This window comes from Perca flavescens, chromosome 23, assembly GCF_004354835.1.
Source record: "Perca flavescens isolate YP-PL-M2 chromosome 23, PFLA_1.0, whole genome shotgun sequence".
Classification (NCBI taxonomy): domain Eukaryota; kingdom Metazoa; phylum Chordata; class Actinopteri; order Perciformes; family Percidae; genus Perca; species Perca flavescens.
The window spans coordinates 3,904,317-3,924,830 of record NC_041353.1 but is presented as its reverse complement, the minus strand read 5'-3'; the positions used below and the strand labels follow the sequence as shown (position 1 = coordinate 3,924,830).

The following is a 20,514-nucleotide window of genomic DNA, read 5'->3' as shown; positions in this document are numbered from 1 at the left end:
ATCTTTCTCGCCGCTGAAACACAAAACCTTTGTAATCCCCATGATCCAGGCCAGTCCGGAGGGGAAGGGAAGAGAGACTGAGACTGGAAAGGAGGAGGGAGAGAGGATGGAGGGAGGATGGAGGGCGATAAATGAATGAGAGTAATGTCAAGAGGAAGAGGAGAAATAGTGGAAGAGTAAAGAAAATCTTCTTGTCATATGGATTGTCATTATTGTAATTGTCTTCCTGAAGTTTCTTCCAGAAGGAAGAGGACAGAGGATGTGGTATTCTCTACAGATTGTAAAGCTCTCGGAGGCAAATTTGTGATATTGGGCCAAATCAGGGGTGCTAAGTAGATGAGGCCACCTATAACTATAAAATGAAAGGATGTTTTGCTTCATTTTTGTCTTAACTAGTTAACAGTTGGCGGCCGTTCTCGAACTCCGTTCTCTTCGGGAAACAACAACAGACTTCGAGCTAGCGAGCTACACGCTGAAAATATCGAGTTCTGAAGAATATTTGGATGGTGCAACAAGGCAGACCTGCTTGGTTCTTTAGGGGAATGACTTTAAAGATTTACAAAGAATATTTTTACATCATTTCCTCTCTAACTGGGACGTTTTGGGACCGATTGGTGGGATTGCTGTGGACGAAGTACACACGGAGATACATTGGTAAGAGCCAATGAGGTTTAACCATGTATCAGCTAATTTAAATAGCTCACGGTACTGTATTGTGTCGACAGTTAACTTCATTTCATATTGGATGTGGTGTTTTCTTTTGTGGAGTGCAAATGTTCCACCAGAACAAGTTCCTTCATGAGACTATTTAGCAGAACCACCGTCGCTGCGTTGTCGTTAGTGCAGTTTGTGATTGGTTTAGAGAAATGCAAACAACCCCACAGGTTTTTTTTCCCAGTTTCGGCTGCAGTGACAGACAATAAGCCTTACCTGTTGACGCCTGCGCAGTATGCTCGTGCGTGGACATCAACAGGTTCTCACTCCCATGTCTTAAAATATGGACGCCTGGTCAGGTGCCTTTGTCGTTGTTATTGACACAAAAAGTCTCCTTTAGCGTCATATAACGCGCTTTATCTAAACACGTTTGGTCGGGACTATTGGCTTCACTTTTGACGCAGTTATGTTTAGGAAAAGGTCGTGGGCGGGCTTACGGTTTGGTGACACGTGGCAATAACGAGACTGTTAAAATAGAAAGGGACTTTAGGCAACATGACACGCGGGACACATACCCCGGTGTCCGGAGTGTGAGAACGGGTTATTGATATTGAAACGTGTATCGGGTGCGGTCTAGCATCAACCCCGTTTAAGGGGTTCGATTGTTTGTTTTTTTACTTTTCCGAAGAGAGGGTCGAAAAGGACAGGCGGCGTGGTATTCTGTACTGATTGTAAAGCTCCCTGAGGCAAATTTGGGATCTGGCATATTGGGCTATATAAATTTTTTTTAACTCGATATACTTGATATTCACCTTTAGTGAGATCTTTCCCACGCGCAGCCAGAAGGAAAATATTAGAGATGGTCCGATGCTTCCCGATACCGATTCCGATACCTGAACTTGCGTATCGGCCGATACCGAGTACTGATCCGATACCAATGTGTCATATATTTTATTATGTTTTAACAGCTGTGTACTACTATCCCTGTATGGATGTGATATTATTTCTATCTTTGTTGTCGGTCTGGCTCAGGTTAAACTCTCTGTAAAACATGAACAAACACAAACAATGAATGCCCCAGAACATGACCGTTGTTGTTTGACCGTCAGTTATAAACGGAAAAATAACATAAATAACGTAGATTTTCTTTAGGACTTTATTACGTGGTATCGGATCGGTGCATAAACTCCAGTACCTCCCGATACCAGCGTTTTAGGCAGTATCGGACCATCTCTAGAAAATATACATATATACAGTATATTTTTTTTAAACTTAAGTTCAGCTGAGGCCTAAGCAACCAGTGAAGCTGTGTTCCTCTTTGAAGGAGGCCCGGCCCAGACAGATGAAGCTGCTGATGAGCTGTGATTCACACACAAGTGCTGTGAAGAGAACAAAGGCTCCTCTTCCTCTCTGCGAGGTTTGGTTTATATCAGAGGAGCCTGAGAGAGTCATTGAGCGTCGAGAAGTCCACCTACTTTACTTTGCAATTTATTTCAGGTGGAGGGGGGGTATTTGGCAGCAGACAAAAACCCATCAGAGCGTCACTATCGGGTTGCTTCAGGACACAGTCATCTACTCGGTTGTTGATAATAAGAAGTCTGTTAGCTCTCCTCTTCTCAATCCAATCACGACGTGATTTAAAGGCAGCAAAGCGTCTCACGGCGACGGAAACTATTTACATCACATTTTCTCCCGATTTGGCTGCCGGCTGCCTGCGTTCACAGCGGCCGTGGTGTGTTTTCTACACGGCCGAGCACCTCCAGGCACCAGAGCTCTGCTAGAAAAAAAAAACGCCAATTTCAACACGAACATCTCACACTGACAACACATTTTCTCACCCGGTAGAGAAGAACATATCCAACTCTCCGCAGTTGACTTGTTTTAATGAGTAAGAACAAAAAAAAAAAAAAAAAAAAAAAAGGGGCTTTCACATCAGGGACTTGGGCCCAGATTCCAAAGTCCAGTTCGTTTGACTAGCGTGAAAAACTGCGTACGGTAGCCGGGCCCGGTGGGTCGATCCGTGCTCGAGTCCCATTTGAAAAGGGGCTCTCGAGTTTGGTTTGACCGACGACCGTTCAAAAATGTGGATCATGCAACAAGGCAGGCCTGCTTGGTTCTTTCGGAGAATGACTTTAAAGATTTACAAAGAATATATTTACATAATTTCCTCTCTAACTGGGACCGACTGGTGGGATTGCTGCTGTACACACGGAGATACACTGGTAAGTAGGGCTGGGCGATATGGAGAAAATCAAATATCACGATATTTTTGACCAAATGCCTCGATATCGATACAGCAACGATGTTGTAGTGTTGACTATTGGTGCTTTCACAAAATATTTACACAATGAGATTTTAGATAAATAATCATAATGTAGACATAATGACTAAGTGGGTAAAGGCAAATAATAGAAAAGTACATCACTTTACTGTAATGTAGCCTTTAAAACCAGGAAAAGACAACACTAATGCCATATTACAATATTACGATCCAAAATCCAAGACGATATCTAGTCTCATATCACAATATCGATATAATATTGATATATTGCCCAGCTCCACTGGTAAGAGCCAATGAGGTTTAACCATGTATCAGCTAATTTAACCCTCCTGTTGTCCTTGGGTCTAATTTGACCCATTTTCAAAAAGTTTCTATATCAGAAATTTGAGTTTGGGGGTGTAGCCAGACCTTACTCCGCAGCGCTGTGGAGACAGAGCTGGCAATGTGAGACTATGCATACTCTGGTACGGTTTGTGTAAACCAATTGTACCAAACTGCAGAAGTGCCCTACTATTTAACGCGACTACAAGGAGTTATTAACTAGTTAAAAATTGAATACTGATGCCTCTTTATTAGATGGCCGTAAACATAGACCTGTTTGAATATGACTTCACTCCGAGCCAATTGATTTACACTTTTTTATCCCTTGCTGACTCAAAAAATCTATTTCAACAGGCATCACATCACATAAAAAGAGTAATGATTGCCTTTAATGGGACCGTTCACAGGAAAACAGCATCCCAAGACGAATTTACGACCTAAAACGCTCTAGTTTAACGGTGTCCAACAGCTTGGAGTTAGTTGTTAAAGATGTTTTAAGACTTTCTCGGGACGTACAACCACCCTGATGGACAAAACAAAAAGGAAAAAGTGGAAAAAAGGGCACGTTCGGTTGGAAAATAATTGCTTCAAGTTGCACAATGCTGGAAAATAAAAGAAACTTAAACCCTGACAAGAGCACAGTCACAGCAGAAAAATTGTTTAATTCAAAATGATGACAGTGAATGATTCAGGAGATCAAAATGATCCAGGAGATTAAAAATCCAGCCTGTAGCTAAATCTGGGGGCGAGGAGGGGAGAGACAGTGAGGGGGGAGAACAAAAATCTTTAGAAAATAGTTTCATTATCTTCCTAAAGCCTTCCTGAAGCTTTTGGAAAAATGTTTGAATAGTTGAAAAGAAGAGGCACACTGTTGTTTACAGGCACACACGCGCAGCTCTAAGGGAAGATAATCTATACAGAATCATTTTATTTTCCAATTAAATCCTTCCAGATGTGCTCGAAGAATATCTGAATGAAGAAAATAAATAAATTACACACACACACACACACACACACACACACACACACACACACACACACACACACACACACACACACACACACACACACACACACACACACACACACACACACACACACACACACACACACACACACACACACGCGCTGGCGGGATTCATGCTTCCTGATGAAAAACAAAACACTCATTTGTCACAGGCCACTGCCTTGTCACATGCATAGAGACACACACACGGATACAGATACACACACACACACACACACACACACACACACACACACACACACACACACACACAGACACCAGACACACACACACAGAACCAGACACACACACACACACACACACACACACACAGACACAGACACAGACACACACACACACACACACACACACACACACACACACACACACACACACACACACACACACACACACACACACACACACACACACACACACACACAGACACACACACACACACACACACACACACACACACACACACACAGATACAGACACAAACACACACACACACAGAAACAGACACACACACACACACACACACACACACGGACACAGAAACAGACATACAGACACACACACAGACAGATACACACACACAGAACCAGACACACACACACACAAACACATACACACAGATACACACACACACACACACATACACACACACACACACACACACACACACACACACACACACACACAGAACCAGACACACACACACACACAAACAGACACACACACACACACACACACACACACACACACACACAGAACCACACACACACACACACACACACAGAACCAGACACGCACAGAACCACACACACACACACACACACACAGACACACACACACGGGCAGACTGGCCATCTGGCATACCGGGCACTTTCCTGGTGGACTGACGTGCTTTTTGGGCCGACCGCCGACACTTTTTTGAACAGGCCCATGAACTGGCCCATGAACAGGCCCATGAACAGGCCCATGAACAGGCCCATGAACTGGCCCATGAACAGGCCCATGAACTGGCCCATGAACAGGCCCATGAACAGGCCCATGAACAGGCCCATGAACAGGCCCATGAACAGGCCCATGAACAGGCCCATGAACAGGCCCATGAACAGGCCCATGAACAGGCCCATGAACAGGCCCATGAACAGGCCCATGAACTGGCCCATGAACTGGCCCATGAACTGGCCCATGAACTGGCCCATGAACTGGCCCATGAACCGGCCCATGAACCGGCCCATGAACCGGCCCATGAACCGGCCCATGACAGTGGTCGGCCTAGACCAGCGGACGCTGCCAAATGTGTCCAGCTGACGGACATGTTCTGGGCAGCAGCAGGACCTTCATCAGCTCCCGTGGCCGACGATGAGGAGGAGAGGAGGAGACTCAGGAGGGGAGGGACAGAGATGAGGGAGGGAGGGTACAACCCTTTGGCCCTCGATAAAACTGAGCCCAAAACAAGAGGTGGACAAACTGTTGATGATAACACTCCAACAATAAAAGAAGTAGGCATGCTATACCGTATGACTGCATTAGTCTGGCTACGTGCGCGTGTATCGGAGTCTTGACTGATGATGTTCTCACCGTTTGATGATTATTAGGCTATATTAGCCTACATTTCGTTCAACAAAGTAGCCTACATCTTAATAATAAGCAAAACATCACCTTCAGGTTCCTCTAACCTTAAGCTTGTGCATTTGTGTCCTTAAAGTAGCCCAGATAAACGTCGCACATCACGCAAACTTTCTTAAGGAGTTAGGTAGTGGTCTGACCGACGTGTGTTTGTAATTATCCTGATGCACTTCATGTTACTTCACTTAATTTGTCCATTCTCTTTCATTACGTGGCTGTACAGTGTGTGTGTGTGTGTGTGTGTGTGTGTGTGTGTGATGAATGTCTGGTTTTGTCTGGACCAATGTGGTGAAGCGCAGGAAATAAAAAGCCCATCAGAGGTTCGCAGAACAGCCTCACATTAGAAGGAGCTGGGGGAAGAAGCAAAAAAACGATGATTTGATTAACAAAATAGTTTCAGCCCTAAAATAATCAGTTACGAGCGTTCGTTGTCACATGATGGGAATACTTTCACATTTCACATCTATCACCACCATTTTAAAAAGTGAAAATCAACTCTCCGATTCCGTCGACATAAAGCCATCAAACGCCTCAGCCGTTCCCTTTCATGTCACATTACATTATGTTACAACAACAAAGCTAAATCCAGCCAGATGACAAGCGTCTCCTGTAATAACTCAAAAGGTCGGCCAAATCTCCGAAGCCTAACGAGCTCATTAACGAGCTGTCAATCAAACATCAAAGACCGTGCCCTGGACAGAGAAGATGAAGAAGCATATTCGGAAACATTCCCAACTGCGTGACCACGAAACCATAACATTTTGCACACATTTTATTTCATGAGACATAAAAGGCTGAATTTGACTTTCATTTGTTGTTGGTTTTTTTCCACGTTGAATCAATGATTTTAGGAGCAGAGGCTTGCCAGTGTGGATAAGCAGTCGCCTGCTGAGATCTGGCACAGCCGTGTTTTCGCTTGACTGCTCCGATCTCCCACATCAAGTGAACTACCCACAGTGCGCTGTTCCCTCGCAGTTTGGTTTGATCGACGCAGCGTTTCAGAAGTGACTGAAATGTTTTCTGAACCGATGCAAAGCTCGGGGTTATATATGCTGGACAGTTAGGAAATCTGTGATGCAGCCAACGAGAGCCACATAAGCACAAAAATGCAAATCTTTCAGCCACATCTTATGGCCTTCAACAGTGGATGCTCACTTGTCTCGGAAGTGGAACCTTTTAGTAAGAATTAGTGTTTCCGAGGTGACAAATGAAGCTAGACAGGAAGCCAGCAGGAAAGAGAAGTCCTAAAAGTGCTCAGATGAATAAAAAGGAGGCTACATTTTTTATTTGGTTCGCTTTGGTCCGTTTGTTTAGCCTAGAAATCTAGACCCACCCTAGCGGCAGCAAATGTAATTAGCAGCCAGGGTCAGTACAGCAACTCTCCGTTGGCTTGCGAGCTGGAAAAACCAAACTCTGGTCAGGCCAATCACATCGTGTATAGAGTTGGTGGGCGGGGATTAACATAATGACGGCAGAGTTGCGGCGGTTCCGCGTGAATTCCCAGCTACTTGAAAACAAAGAAGATGGCCGCCGCTGCTGCTGGCGAACAGCTGTCTTTGGAATCAGCTTTGAGCCTTTAAAACCAGGAAAAGACAACACTTATTCCATAATACCATATTACGATATCCAAAAATCTAAGACAATATCTAGTGTCATATCATGATATCGATATAATATCGATATATTGCTCTACCCCCAACATCTCCTTCCAGGCAGTGCTGCGACCATGGACTTCAAGGCACCCAACCCTACCCCTAACCCTAACCTAACCCTAACCCTAACCTAACCCTAACCATTGCCTAGTCCGTTGAGACGTTGGGGGCTTAAAACACGATAAACAATCCCGGAAGTGGAACGTCATGGATGTAGATTATTCAACCCTGAACTCCTTCTAACCCCGGGGACCAATGCCAAACTGCTACGTCACCTAATGCAGACTCAGAAAAAATGCTTTCCAGAAAGCTACAGTAAACCTTAACAACAAATTAACAAATATGATCATCTACACAAGAAACAAAAAAGGGTATTACGAGACTTAAGAACCAAGTTAGACGCCCATGAACAAAGTTTGTGGCTGAAAGCTCTGGAAAAATACCAGTAAGGGGACCTTGTGCTAGGAACATTTTCCAAAGTCAATAATAACGAAGCTTCTCAACGCAGAACTGGCTTTCAAAGAGTCAGCGTGAACAACAATTCTATTTTTAAAAAGGCTTAAACGTGGACGCAATGTAACGAATATGTCATGATCTAATTCTATGAAGATTTAGGACACACAAATGTGTGCGATGGAGGCAGGAAAGAGGACACTTGTCATTTACTGTAACACTGTGAGTCCGTAAAGCTCCACCGAGATCTCCGTCACATGCGAAAGACATTATCCCCGGAGCTGTTGTTACAGAGCGAGTCCGTTTTAAGAAGTAAGAAATGGAGAGAATAATAGAGAAAAGAGGCTGTGGAGAGCAGTGAGGTAAGCTGTTAAAGCCATCAGAGGCAGGGAGGGTTCCCGCTGTTGTCCATAAAAGCTTAAATGTAGCAGACAGCTTAGACAGTCTGCTTCAGTACTTTTCCTCCTCCCCTCCCTCCACCCTTTTCACTTCTCCTCTGCAGCATTTCAAAGTTCATGTATATAAAACATGAGCTGCAGGTCTTCCTGATTCAGCCACTTCTGTGTTCACAAAGAAAAGGAATCAAACAGTCGGCTCTTGGCTGGGTAACAACAAAGTGCTGCCGTGAAGTCCACAATACACACCGTTGTATGACCAAATAATGGACGCCGCGGGCCAGCACTTAACAGAGAAAACAAAAAGGAGGAAATGAGGAAGAAGAAAAGACGCAAATGCAATTCAATTAAATATCAGAAAAATTCAAGAAATTCAGGACAAACGGAAAGAGAAAGATGAAACCCAACGGTGGACTTTATTACTGTCCAGTGTCGGGTATGACTAGGACTGGGTATCGTTCAACAATATTCAATACCAGTACCGATACCGGTTCCTAAACGAGACTTATTTCAATACCAATTTCAGAAAACATTAAATTACAACCGGTTCTTTAATATTGCCGACTGTCGTTTTTTTGGCTCTTATTTTAAATCTTGGTTCAGACACCGTTTTAGCACCGGCATCGGAAAAAAAATATATATAAAAAAAAAAGACCCAAATGATTATACGCAACCCCATTACTGTCAAATGGCATGTGGGCATGACTGATGAAGTGGTAATTATTGATTAATGGATCCCTCGGGGTCAAATATGAGCTACTGTATGTGACACGGTGAAGCTGTCTCTAGAACTCGCTGATGTTACACAACAGCTACTTCAGCCAGCGCACGGGATGACTTGGATCTTTCGAGTGTCTTTGGAATAAGCTGTGAGAGACAAAAGGAAGCCCGCTGTGATGAAGAAGTGTCTTCTTGCTACATTAAACTCGTTGGGAAAGCATTTAAGACGCTTCAGAGAGAGAGAGAGAGAGAGAGAGAGAGAGAGAGAGAGAGAGAGAGAGAGAGCGAGCGATAGAGAGGGGGGAATGACATGCAGCAAAGGGCCGCCTGCTCTACCAACTGGGCTTACCCGGCCACTCCTCGGGTCAAATTTGACCGGTTATCAAAGTTTTTTTTATATCAGAAAATATGGGACGTCGATAAAGCTGCTAAAATGTAAAAAAAAAATTAATAACAAAAAAAAACATCAAAAATAAGCACCCAAAACATTGAAAAAGTGACAAAACATTGTGAGAAAGTGGAAAAAAAGTCCCAAAAAGCGATTAAAATGTTGAAAAAAGTGACCAAAACAATGGAAAAAAAAAACTTTTGAAAAAAAATGACTGAAACATTGAGATAGGGACAACAACAGTGTTTTTTTTTTTCCATGGTTGACAGGAAGACAACACAAGGGTTAAAAAGTAGGAAGGAGTAGGAAAAGACCTGATAGTAATCCAAACCAGCAGCAGTAGCCATGGCTGAATAGGAAAGGATCTGTGGGAGTTCACTGCAAGAAGAAAATTAAAAATAAGACTTATTGCAGCAAATAAAAATGAAAGGCAAAACAAAGAGCGGACCGACTTTTCTCCTGGTCCAATCCCAGGGCAACTCTTGGAGCAGCTGAAAGAAAATACTATAAAGCCTTCCACCGCAGTGTAGCAGCCACACTCGGCTGGCTAACACAGAAAAGAAAATAAGAAATATCTCTCACACACACACACACACACACACACACACACACACACACACACACACACACACACACACACACACACACACACACACACACACACACACAGAAATTACTGGCAACCATCCTGCAACTTTTCAGTCTCACCACACACACATAAACACACCACAGTACCAGTTGGCAGCTGATAAAAGTCTGCTCCGAGTCATCAACTTAGCCTTCTCGTCCCTTTCTCCCTCTCACTAACTTTTTCCTCCTTTCCGTTTTTTGTTCTTTTTCTGCAGTTTCTTTTTCTTCCTTTCCGCTGATTTCATCCTTATTGGCTTTCTTCAGTGGCTTTGAAACTTTTTAAACTCCATCGTTTCTGGTTTTCTTGTAGTGTCCCTCCATATTTCATTTTTCATTCGAGTCCAAGACCCTTTTCTTCCTCCGAGTCCTTTCCTTCATAATTTCCTTCCTTCTTTCCTTCCATCATCCCTTCCTTTCATTCTTCCCTCCTCCGTTCTCTTGCTTCTATCATTCTGTCCGTCCTTTCTCCCATTTCTCCTTTTTTCCACTTCCTTTCTTCTTTCCTTCCTTCCTTCCTTCCATCATTTCTTCCTCCCTCCCTTTCATCCTTCGTCCCTTCCTTCCATCCCTACTTCTGTTCCATCATTCTGTCCTTACTTCCTTCCATTACTTCTTTAATTCTTTCCTCCCTTCCCCCTTTCCATCAGTCCATCCGGTCCTGCTTTTCATTCCTCTTTTCCTCTTTCCTTCCACACTTCTTTCCATCATTCCTTCCTTCCTTCTTTCTATCGCCCCCCACCTCTCTGCATCATTAAGGTTATGGATTAATGAGCTGATTAAGGAGATATAATGACAAAGATGAACACACACTGAGTTTTGTCAGGTCTGAGGAGATGTTTGCCATCTGTGTGTGTGTGTGTGTGTGTGTGTGTGTGTGTGTGTGTGTGTGTGTGTGTGTGATCCAGTCAAACCCAGGCAACTCACATTTCATGCAGTGATGAATTTCTGGGATTAAATCCAAACACAACACACACAGAGAGAGAGAGAGAGAGAGAGAGAGAGAGAGAGAGAGAGAGAGAGAGAGAGAGAGAGAGAGAGAGAGAGTTGCAGCAGTGAGCTAAGTGATGAAATGATGAAGATTAATAGCAAAGTGAAAAAGAGATGCCTTGCTGAAAGCTCTTTTCGATATCCAAACATCTTAAAGTTGTATTTACTGAACCTGCGGTGATATTAATCACTCACTACAGCTGACTGATGTGGCTTTGAGAGGGTCAGTATTGATATCTTTTGGACTGAATCTGTTGAGAACTCGTGCTTTGTACCGATGTTCAATATTTAAAGAGAAAACAGTGTTACTCAGAGTTTCTATATAAAGTCATGTACTAATAAATAAATAAATAAAAACAACTGTTGCGATTGTATCGGAGATTGTGGAAAGAAGACGTGGACTTTACAGAGACAAGTCAAATAGGACTCCAAGTCTCAACTCTTAAGTGGACAGCTCTTCTAGTTTATATTTATGTATTTGGGTTAAGTTTTAGGATTAGACTTCTAGTCCAGAGCTGGAATTACAGTTGAGGTTTGAGCTTATATGACTGCGGTTTGCATTATTTGTTCAGGAGGAAAAGACACGCAAAAAGAAACCATGACACAAGAATAAAACTGCTTTGAGCCGGACTTATCAGCCGTAGGCGGTCCACCTCAAATGCGACTACATAGCCTTGTATTTGCTTTCATAAGATTTAAGAGTGACAAGGTACAAGCTCCCATGGAAGGCTGAGAAAATGAAGCCGTTTATGGGAACAAGAACTATTTAAACACACATTGGATAACACAACAGAGGGGAATGAGATATTGAGAACATGGAGGAAAGATGGAAACAGTGATGGATGGAAGACAGAAGGGGAAGTGGAGAAAAACACATCCAAAACACAGTGACAAAGCTTTAATGCGAGTCGGCAGACAAAAGCAGATCATAGAAACCAGTCATTCAGATCGGACGACCGGTCAAATCAACCGGTCGCACTTGACGGTTTCCCATGGTTTCTGAAGGGCCACATCAACATAGTTTTGAGCTGAAGCTGCTGATTTCACTAATTGACTTGTCAACTTTAATATAAATTATTTTCAAAATATTATATGACTGGATTGATTTTGTGCAAGATGGAAAAGCCTCTGAAACAATACACCATGTTGAGCTGAGAGAGAGAAAGCCTTTAATGGACAAAATAACCCTGCAGCCAGTCACAGAGACTGAGGTATTACAACCATTAACGTGGTAGGTAATCTGTATGTGTATGTGTGCGTGTGCGTGTGTGTGTGTGTGTGTGTGTGTAGTGGATAATGTGTACCAGACAGAAAAAAGGACCTAAACTACGTGCAATAATACTGAAGCATTTTTACAGCGAAGCTGAGTGAAGCTGCAGACATGCAGCAGCTAACACGACCTCAGGAAGCTCAAAAAGCAACGGGGCTATAACATGAGTCCCGACTGACTCGCAATGGATCAGTCAGTACAAATCTCACATTATCCGGCCAGATCTTAAATTCTAGTGGAAATCCCAACATTTCCAAAGACATGAAATGAATATGTCGGATTCAATTTTGAGGGAATTTGTTTTAAATGACGCACAAAGCATCCAGAATATTTCCATTTGAAGGAACGGTGCAACCATAAAACAAAAAAAACACAGCATCTTGGGTTTGAATATTTCACTCAGACACAAAATAAAACCATGAAAAGCCATTTTGGTTCGTCTTTAACACTCTTTCCAACAATCACAGCTCCTGGGTTGGAATATTTCACTCGGCGTAAACATCCTATAGCTTTATCCGAAGAGTAACTTCACCCAGTCTAATAATGCGACTTGCCATGCAAACCAGTGATAATAACATGTTTTTGATGTACAGTGGCGTTATGTACAAAATCTACATCAAAGATGGGTGTGGTCGCGAGCCAAAACAGACCAAAACCTGACCACACCCAGCTTTCAACCCACAGAGGACAATGGAGCCATGTTTCTCCTCCTTTCAAAATCTAGTGTGGACTGAAACTGGATGGCAAGGGGTAAACGTCTGCCCAAGTATGTAAAGAGAAGCTTTTTCTTTTAGTGCTCGTAACAAAACAGCAATATAACCATCCAATAAAAAAGGGGATGATCAGAAAGTAGCAACAATTTCATTCACAGGGGAGTTGGTGCTTTCCTCTTTTTTAATTGTATTTTTTATAACTATATACAAGCGAGACTGTCCTTCCCCCAAAAACGCTCCCGTAGGTTGTTTGTCAAGCAGCAATTACGACTCATATTAACGTTTATAGTGGCTGCGCCCGGCGGTGGCTGCCCCGACGAAGTATAAGAGTGCCAAATTCTGCGTTAGGAGGCAGCTTGGGTCAAACCAACGCAGGACTTTCACCCAGGAGATCGTTAAAAAATAGAAGTAAACTTTGTTTTTTTAACTTTACGGGACAAATGGAACTACACCATTTTCTGCGTCACGTGCGTAACCAAAAGTTAAGCGACGTCATAGATAATTTTAACTAAAACCATAATGTTTTTCTTAACTTAACTTGTACTTTTTGTGCCTAAATGTAACCAAACTGCAATCGCTTTGCAACATTAACGGCGTTACGTTCTCTGGTTTATGGGTATGAGGATATGAGGACAGAGAAAAACTCTCCAGTGGGTCGTATTAGAGTGTAGGAACAAACGACCCATATCGTCAGAGTACTACAAGCACCTGTACGGTGACACTAACTGCAGCCTCAATGCAAAACTAGCCAGGTTGTGTGAGATTTCAAATTTTGAAATAAGCAACCCAGAACATTGCTGGATGCTACCCAGAATCAAAGTGGACGAGAAAATGTGGACGCAAGATTGGACATGTCGTTGAGGATCTGGCCTGAAGATCTGTAAAGTGCGTTTGTGTGTAAACAAAGGTTTTATTTTAATCACTTATCCACTCGTGGTTGACATCTACTTTACCTGGAGCTTAACGTGTGTGTGTGTGTGTGTGTGCACACGCTCTTGTGCGCTCATATTATCTTTGCGAGGACCAGTTTGAGATTTAAACCATGAAGTGAGGAAATTTTTTCATGGACCAAAAAGTCTGTGAAAAGACTTTTAGGGGTAAGTTAGTCAAGTTTGGGTAATTATACTTATTTCTCCGTCTTAAAAACTTGTATTTTTGCCCACCGTAATCATCTTACCACAGTATTAGGAGACTATAATGTTGTTTGTGTTTGTGTATGAAAGTTCAAATAGCAGCAGAAAAGCAATATAATAGGAGAGAGAGAGGGGTGTGTTTAAAGTGTCAGTAATTGGCTGATATGTGAGAAGAGTGTTTATATGAGGGGCAGCAGGGTCTCCGCAAGAATTCATTTCTTTAAAACGGCCTAAAGCCTCAATTAACCCCTTAACCCAACTCGCTGCTCCGCCACACACACACACACACACACACACACACGCACACACACGTACACGCACACGCACACGCACAAAAACCACACAAGAATCTGACGCTGCCAAAATAAACATTCATGTGAACCCACAATGCTTTCCAACGACGGCGGAGGAAGCCTGAAAAATGATTTGAATACTGAGTGGCAAGGGTGGAAGAGAAAGTAGTCTGATAAGAAATAAAAGCCAAAAAAAGAAAGTTTTTTTTTTAATGACAAGATTTCAGAATAAAAGTCAGAGGAAGTTGTAATCCCTCCTTACCTGTTCAGCGTTCAGGCCTGTGGATCACTGATGACATCAACCACCAAACTCTCCTGAAGGAAACACAACAAAAATGACTGACGTTGTAAAAAACAGTTTGGTTCAGTGCTGGACAAAGTACTCAGATCTTTTACCCAAGCAAAAGTAGCAATACCACAGTGACGAAAAACTCTGTGACAAGTAAAAGTCATGCATTCAAAATGTGGCCATTTTAAACCAGCTCTGTGTCATCCTTGTGTGGGCAGTGTGTTTGTGGGCAACTATGTTCGGTTTCCCTCTGTGGCAGCAGAAGTCTTCGGTGGCCCTCTGCTGCTCCGCAGGGCGCTTCGTGCTCTGGCGCCACGGACGGAAGCCGAACACCATTCGTCAACACGCTGCCAACACTGCCATGACACAGAGCTGGATTTAAATCAGCAAAATATCTCTTTAGGTAAAAGTGCAATGGTATTAGAATTGAAACATTTCTAAGTACCAAAAGTAAAAGTACTCATTATACAGAATAAAATATATTCCATCTTCAGTCTGACACTGCCTCCACTCTAACCGATTTCTGTGGGGGAGAGGGATTGGATTTCCCCTAACCAATCACTGGAGACCAACGTATCCGCCTGAATCTAAGGTCACGTCGACATACTGGTTTCGCCGGGGATTTAAGAGTGAAGAAGGCAAAGTAAACACAAACTAGGATCTCGGGAGAAATTGAGACAGCTTGACAACGGCATTAGTCCCGCCCCTGGAGCTGATTGGCTTATTTTTAGTCCCCTCCAGCGGCACTCATTGGCTCGACCATATTTTAACCAACAGGCCTCCGTTTCCTGTCGTGATGCCAGACGAATCAGTCAACTCGGTGGAGTGGGCAGATTCAAATAAATAAATACATGTATTACTTGATTTATATTTTGCATTAATAATCGTTAAGCTGTTAAAAAATGTAGTGTAGTAGGAGTATAAAGTAGCACAAAATGGACGTACTCAAGTAAAGCTGGGTCCATTTAGTCATGCGATATCTAAACACAGCTTGAGTGGGCTGAACCGTGAAGGAATCGATAACTGGCCCGAGGGTTGCACTCGGATTACAGGTCAAAACTCTGTGACATGTTTGTCAGTGATTAGCTCCGGGAGGGACTGCATCGTGTTTCGGTGGAGGCCCATATTGCACAACTTGCTGCACTGTTGCTTTTTAACACTTTTACAGCTCTCAGTCCATCTGCTCTTGTAATCTTCCAGTGTCATTGAGGTTTAATATGATGCTATAATTAGAGGAGTGATAGCGGTTATATTGTCACCAATAAGTAATAAAAGTTGAAGGAGACTTTTCTCAGCTCTGTGCTGTTGGGTTGAGAGTGGGTGGGTGGGGGTAACAAGGTGGAGCTCTAAAATACAACAAATAGGAGTCTGGCTGTAAAAACATTATTATGATTGTTGAAGTGTGTTTAAAATCTTTACTGCTTTAGATGCAATTTCACAATGTAGTGAAGCCATTTAAAAGGATATTTAGGTAATAATAAATGCAGTATTTAAATCACAGATTAAAGTTATTCTTGCAGATGCCACGACTCCGTTCTTTTATAATCAAGGCGAGCAACAAGTCGAGAACATCATGAAGTACATCGGCTGATCATTAATGCTGTTGTCAGTTTACATGAAATCAAACAGCTAAATGAACATTTAAGAGAAGACAAGATAAAACTTGATTTATCTAGAGGGAAATTGCCCTACAAAGTGGGAGGGAGTCCAAATAAACAAAATATAAACAATGAAGTAAGGTGCAAAAACTGGGGATTTAACTGGGGGCAATTATCGGGACCGATATTTGGCAATTTGAAGATTATCTGTATTGGTGTTTTATCTATGGGGAAGGGAAGTTTAGCAATACTTGGCTTAAAAAAAAACTGAATTTAGGGCTCAGTGGATGTTGTGATAAAGGTCTTGAATTTCATTCATAATGGTCTTAAAAAGGTCTTAAATGTGACTTGGTGAAACCTGCAGAAACTCTGTATTAGTACGCTTACTTCAGTAAATGATCTGAATACCTCTTCCATCACTGGTGAAGTGAAAGTGGAGATACCTGTGAACGGGCTTGTTCTGCAAACATTTGGGAGCCTCTTTGTGTTCATTATACACTCGCGGTGTCTGCAGCTTCTTGTCTGTTTTGTTGTCTCATTACGAAGATTACTCCCCAAATTGATTTCTCCTTTATCTCCTCAGTGAAAAAAAGTCCCTTTATTTTAGAGCCTATAAGCATTAATGTTATCCTTATGAGAGAAAAACTGGAGGCTCTGTGCTCGTATTATCACAAATTAATATGCCTTTAGTTTAATTCATGCCCTGATGACGGGGTCTATTAAAACTCAGGCACGGCTTTAGCTTTTTACTATTATTCCAGGCTCTCTCTCTCTCTCTCTCTCTCATAGATAATACAAGATGTCTGGCACCTTTTGTGAATTAATTACGTTGAATTAACATAGGCCGTCACTGTTCTGTGAGTATGAGCCTGACGTTCACTTTGATCCACAGCAGCTTCTGTAGTAGGTTCAATTTAGGTTCGCACCTCCAGTGTATTGTGTGTTATTCTAAAGTAAATTAAAGTGTAACAAATCCAGCCCCCCCACCCTGCAACAACAAAAGTTGAATAATACCCTTCTAGAGACAATATATCATGAGACATTTCAGACATTAAAAGTCCTGCATTTAAAACCTCACTTACGTAGAAGTATGTATAAGCAAATTTTACTTCAAGTATGAAAAGTAAGACGAGGAGTAAAGCTCTGTATATGGGCGCGCTCTCTACCAGGAAAGCTCTCCAGGTGCCCCATTTGTGCTGATTTTGACTCCTTTATATACTGTTGGGGTAGTTTAATCTACACCAATGCATCATATTCTATAAGATCAGTCCTTCCAGAAAAATGCAGGTTTTTTGCAAGAGTTTTTTTGTGATTGTTGCGGGCAAAAATCCTTGAGTTTTCTTAAAAAATGCGAGGGAATATGCGGGATATTTATGCAATTTTATGCGATGAAATTGCGGGAACTTGCAAAAACTGCAGTTTGATGAAAAAGAGAAAAAAGTGATTTGATTCGTAATAACGTCACTTCATAACGTTCCCATGGCAACAGGGGAAAATGGCTACTCTTGTGTGAAGTAAACGCAACATTTTTCAACTTTCTGCTAAGATACATGTGACTTTTTTGCAACAAAAATGCGGGGATTATGAAATCATGCAAGCCCCGCATATTTTGCGCGGAAATCGTCAATATATGCAGCGAAAGTGCGGCGCTTTTAAACAAATGCGGCACCGCATAATTATGCAGACTTTGGCTGATTATGCGTTGAATTATGCGATTGCATAATCGTGTTTTTCTGGAGGGACTGTAGGATCATCATATGTTTTAGCTTCGCTGTCCTGTGAGAGACACGCATCTCTAAAAAGATTGAAAATCTTTCCACGGTGTCAGAAAAACAGCCCTGTTTTCAGCTTTGTGACGATGCATTTTCCAGCTGATCCGAGAGGCTTTTTAAAGACTTTATTTAGCTTAAGAAGGAGGAGAATGTTCTCAACACATAAAGGAACACTTCATCCTTCAGTTTATCACAAACATTCAACATCTGGAGATACGTGGTTTTCCCTGGGCAGGAAAAACTGTAAAGAAAACTGAAAACTAAAGCTGTCAGACAAATGTAGAGGAGTAAAACATACAATACTTGAAGTATAAAGTTGAAAAGGATGGAAATACACAAAGCACAATCTCAAATTTGTACTTGAGTAAATGTACTTAGTTACTTTCCACCTCGTGCTTGACTCTCCTGTAGAAACAAACGAATGTCACCTTTTTTACTTTGCACTTAAACAAGCAGCAAAGCAGCTAGTGAGGCGAGAGAGAGAGAGAGAGAGTGTGAGTGAGTGAGTGAGTGAGTGAGTGAGTGAGTGAGTGAGTGAGTGAGTGAGTGTGTGTGTGTGTGTGTGTGTGTGTGTGTGTGTGTGTGTGGGGGGTTGTTTGGCAGCACTTCTGACAATGTTGAGGCCTTCGGTGCAATCCAACAGAATGGCCCAGTCTGTCTCCACTCTATCTCAAAGAACCTTATGCTTCTGGACTCAATCGTTCATATATGTGTGTGTGTGTGTGTGTGTGTGTGTGTGTGTGTGTGTGTGTGTGTGTGTGTGTGTGTGTGTGTGTGTCCATATGTTCAAGCATCTAACATCCAACACCTAAACATCCAGATGGCGAAGCATCAGTCGACACAATGCTTCCTTCCATCATCAGGACGTAGCCTGAAAACCGTGAAAAGACAATACACATTCATCACGTGGGGCTCAGCTTATTCTCATTGTTGTCTCCGTTCAAACTATAGCAATTCAAATATAACAGAAATTTAAAGTTTCATTTTTGAAAGCTTCAGGAGTCTGTGTTCCTCTATTAACCTCAACAGCAAAGGCTGCGTCCATCTGACGCATGTGAGTGTACTTGAAATACATTTTCAGAGGTTTTATTGTGCGTTCTTCTCTCCACTCACCCTCCACTGACCTCGCCGCTACCTCGTCCATTTCCCACTCTCCTTCTCTTCAACATTATTCAACAACTGGCTGTGAATCCAGGGTTACATATTATTTAACTTTAAAAAAAAACGAATGTTTTTGGACAAACACGGTGACTGCAAATCCTGATTTACTCTCCATTTTTGGCAGAATTTTTATAGAAATGAAGCAGACGGAGGACAGACAGACGCAGCAGGTCCAGATTGGAGGCAGCTCTCCGTCTGACCTCTTCGCCAGGAAAAAACACACACTGTCTAGGTCTGTCTAGCGCGCGCACACACACACACACACACACACACACACACACACACACACACACACACACACACACACACACACACACACACACACACACACACACACACACACACACACACACACACACACACACACACACACACACACACACACACACACACACACACACGGTGTGTCATGTGCCAAGAGAAACTCTCCAACAACAGCAGCCACGTCCAGAGACAAAGACACAGTGCTTCATTAAATACAGAGACACGTTAACTCACACTTTTAACTATTATACCTTTCTTTTAGAAAAATGTATGTTTTTTTAAACTTATTTTAGATTAATAGGCTATGGGAGTGTGTGTGTGTGTCCCATCTAATTTTTTTATTGTATGTATAGAGGTATTTACATTTAACAAACCTGTTTAAAAGTAGAGGAAACAAAGATGGTAGAGCTCCAAAACATGATTGACACACTCGCTTTTAGTGTGTATGTTAGATCTTCAAGGCAAGAACAAAACCGTGGGAAAAAAAAATAATAATAATAATGATAATACAGAGACTGGAACACAAAGTCAACGATAAGACACCATATGGCGAAAAGTTTCATCCTTACAAGCTCAAAGGTTTGGATGTAATTGGGCCATTGGCTCAGCATGTTGTACAGAAACGGTGCGTTTTAGAGACTGTTCTCTCCTTACTGACTCCATGTGAAACTCAAAGCTAGGGGTCCGTCTATTAAAGCGTAACGCTCGCCAAAATGCAACCTAGGGTCTTTTTGTGAATGTACCTGAGTCAAACTTTCGTTTAAAAGCATATTAAGGACGGAAGGGCCACTTTTAAGATTGACCGTATTTTTCGTTTTTTGGTCAAATGGCCTTTTGAATGGGAGCCACTTTTATGCTAGCCTCAAAATAGCTATTTTTAAACCACTAAGAAG

General features: G+C 42.3%; 1 protein-coding gene across 2 annotated transcripts in view; it reads right to left on the bottom strand.

The window, feature by feature from the left end:
• The window catches only part of LOC114549913 (plexin-B2), a 227,618-nt gene that overhangs the window by 119,707 nt on the left and 87,397 nt on the right, over positions 1-20,514 (bottom strand). For both annotated transcript variants that reach the window (XM_028570246.1, XM_028570249.1), the window contains exon 3: positions 14,800-14,852. The gene's annotated coding sequence lies outside the window, so the exon portion shown is untranslated. The remainder of the gene's footprint in view (positions 1-14,799; positions 14,853-20,514) is intronic.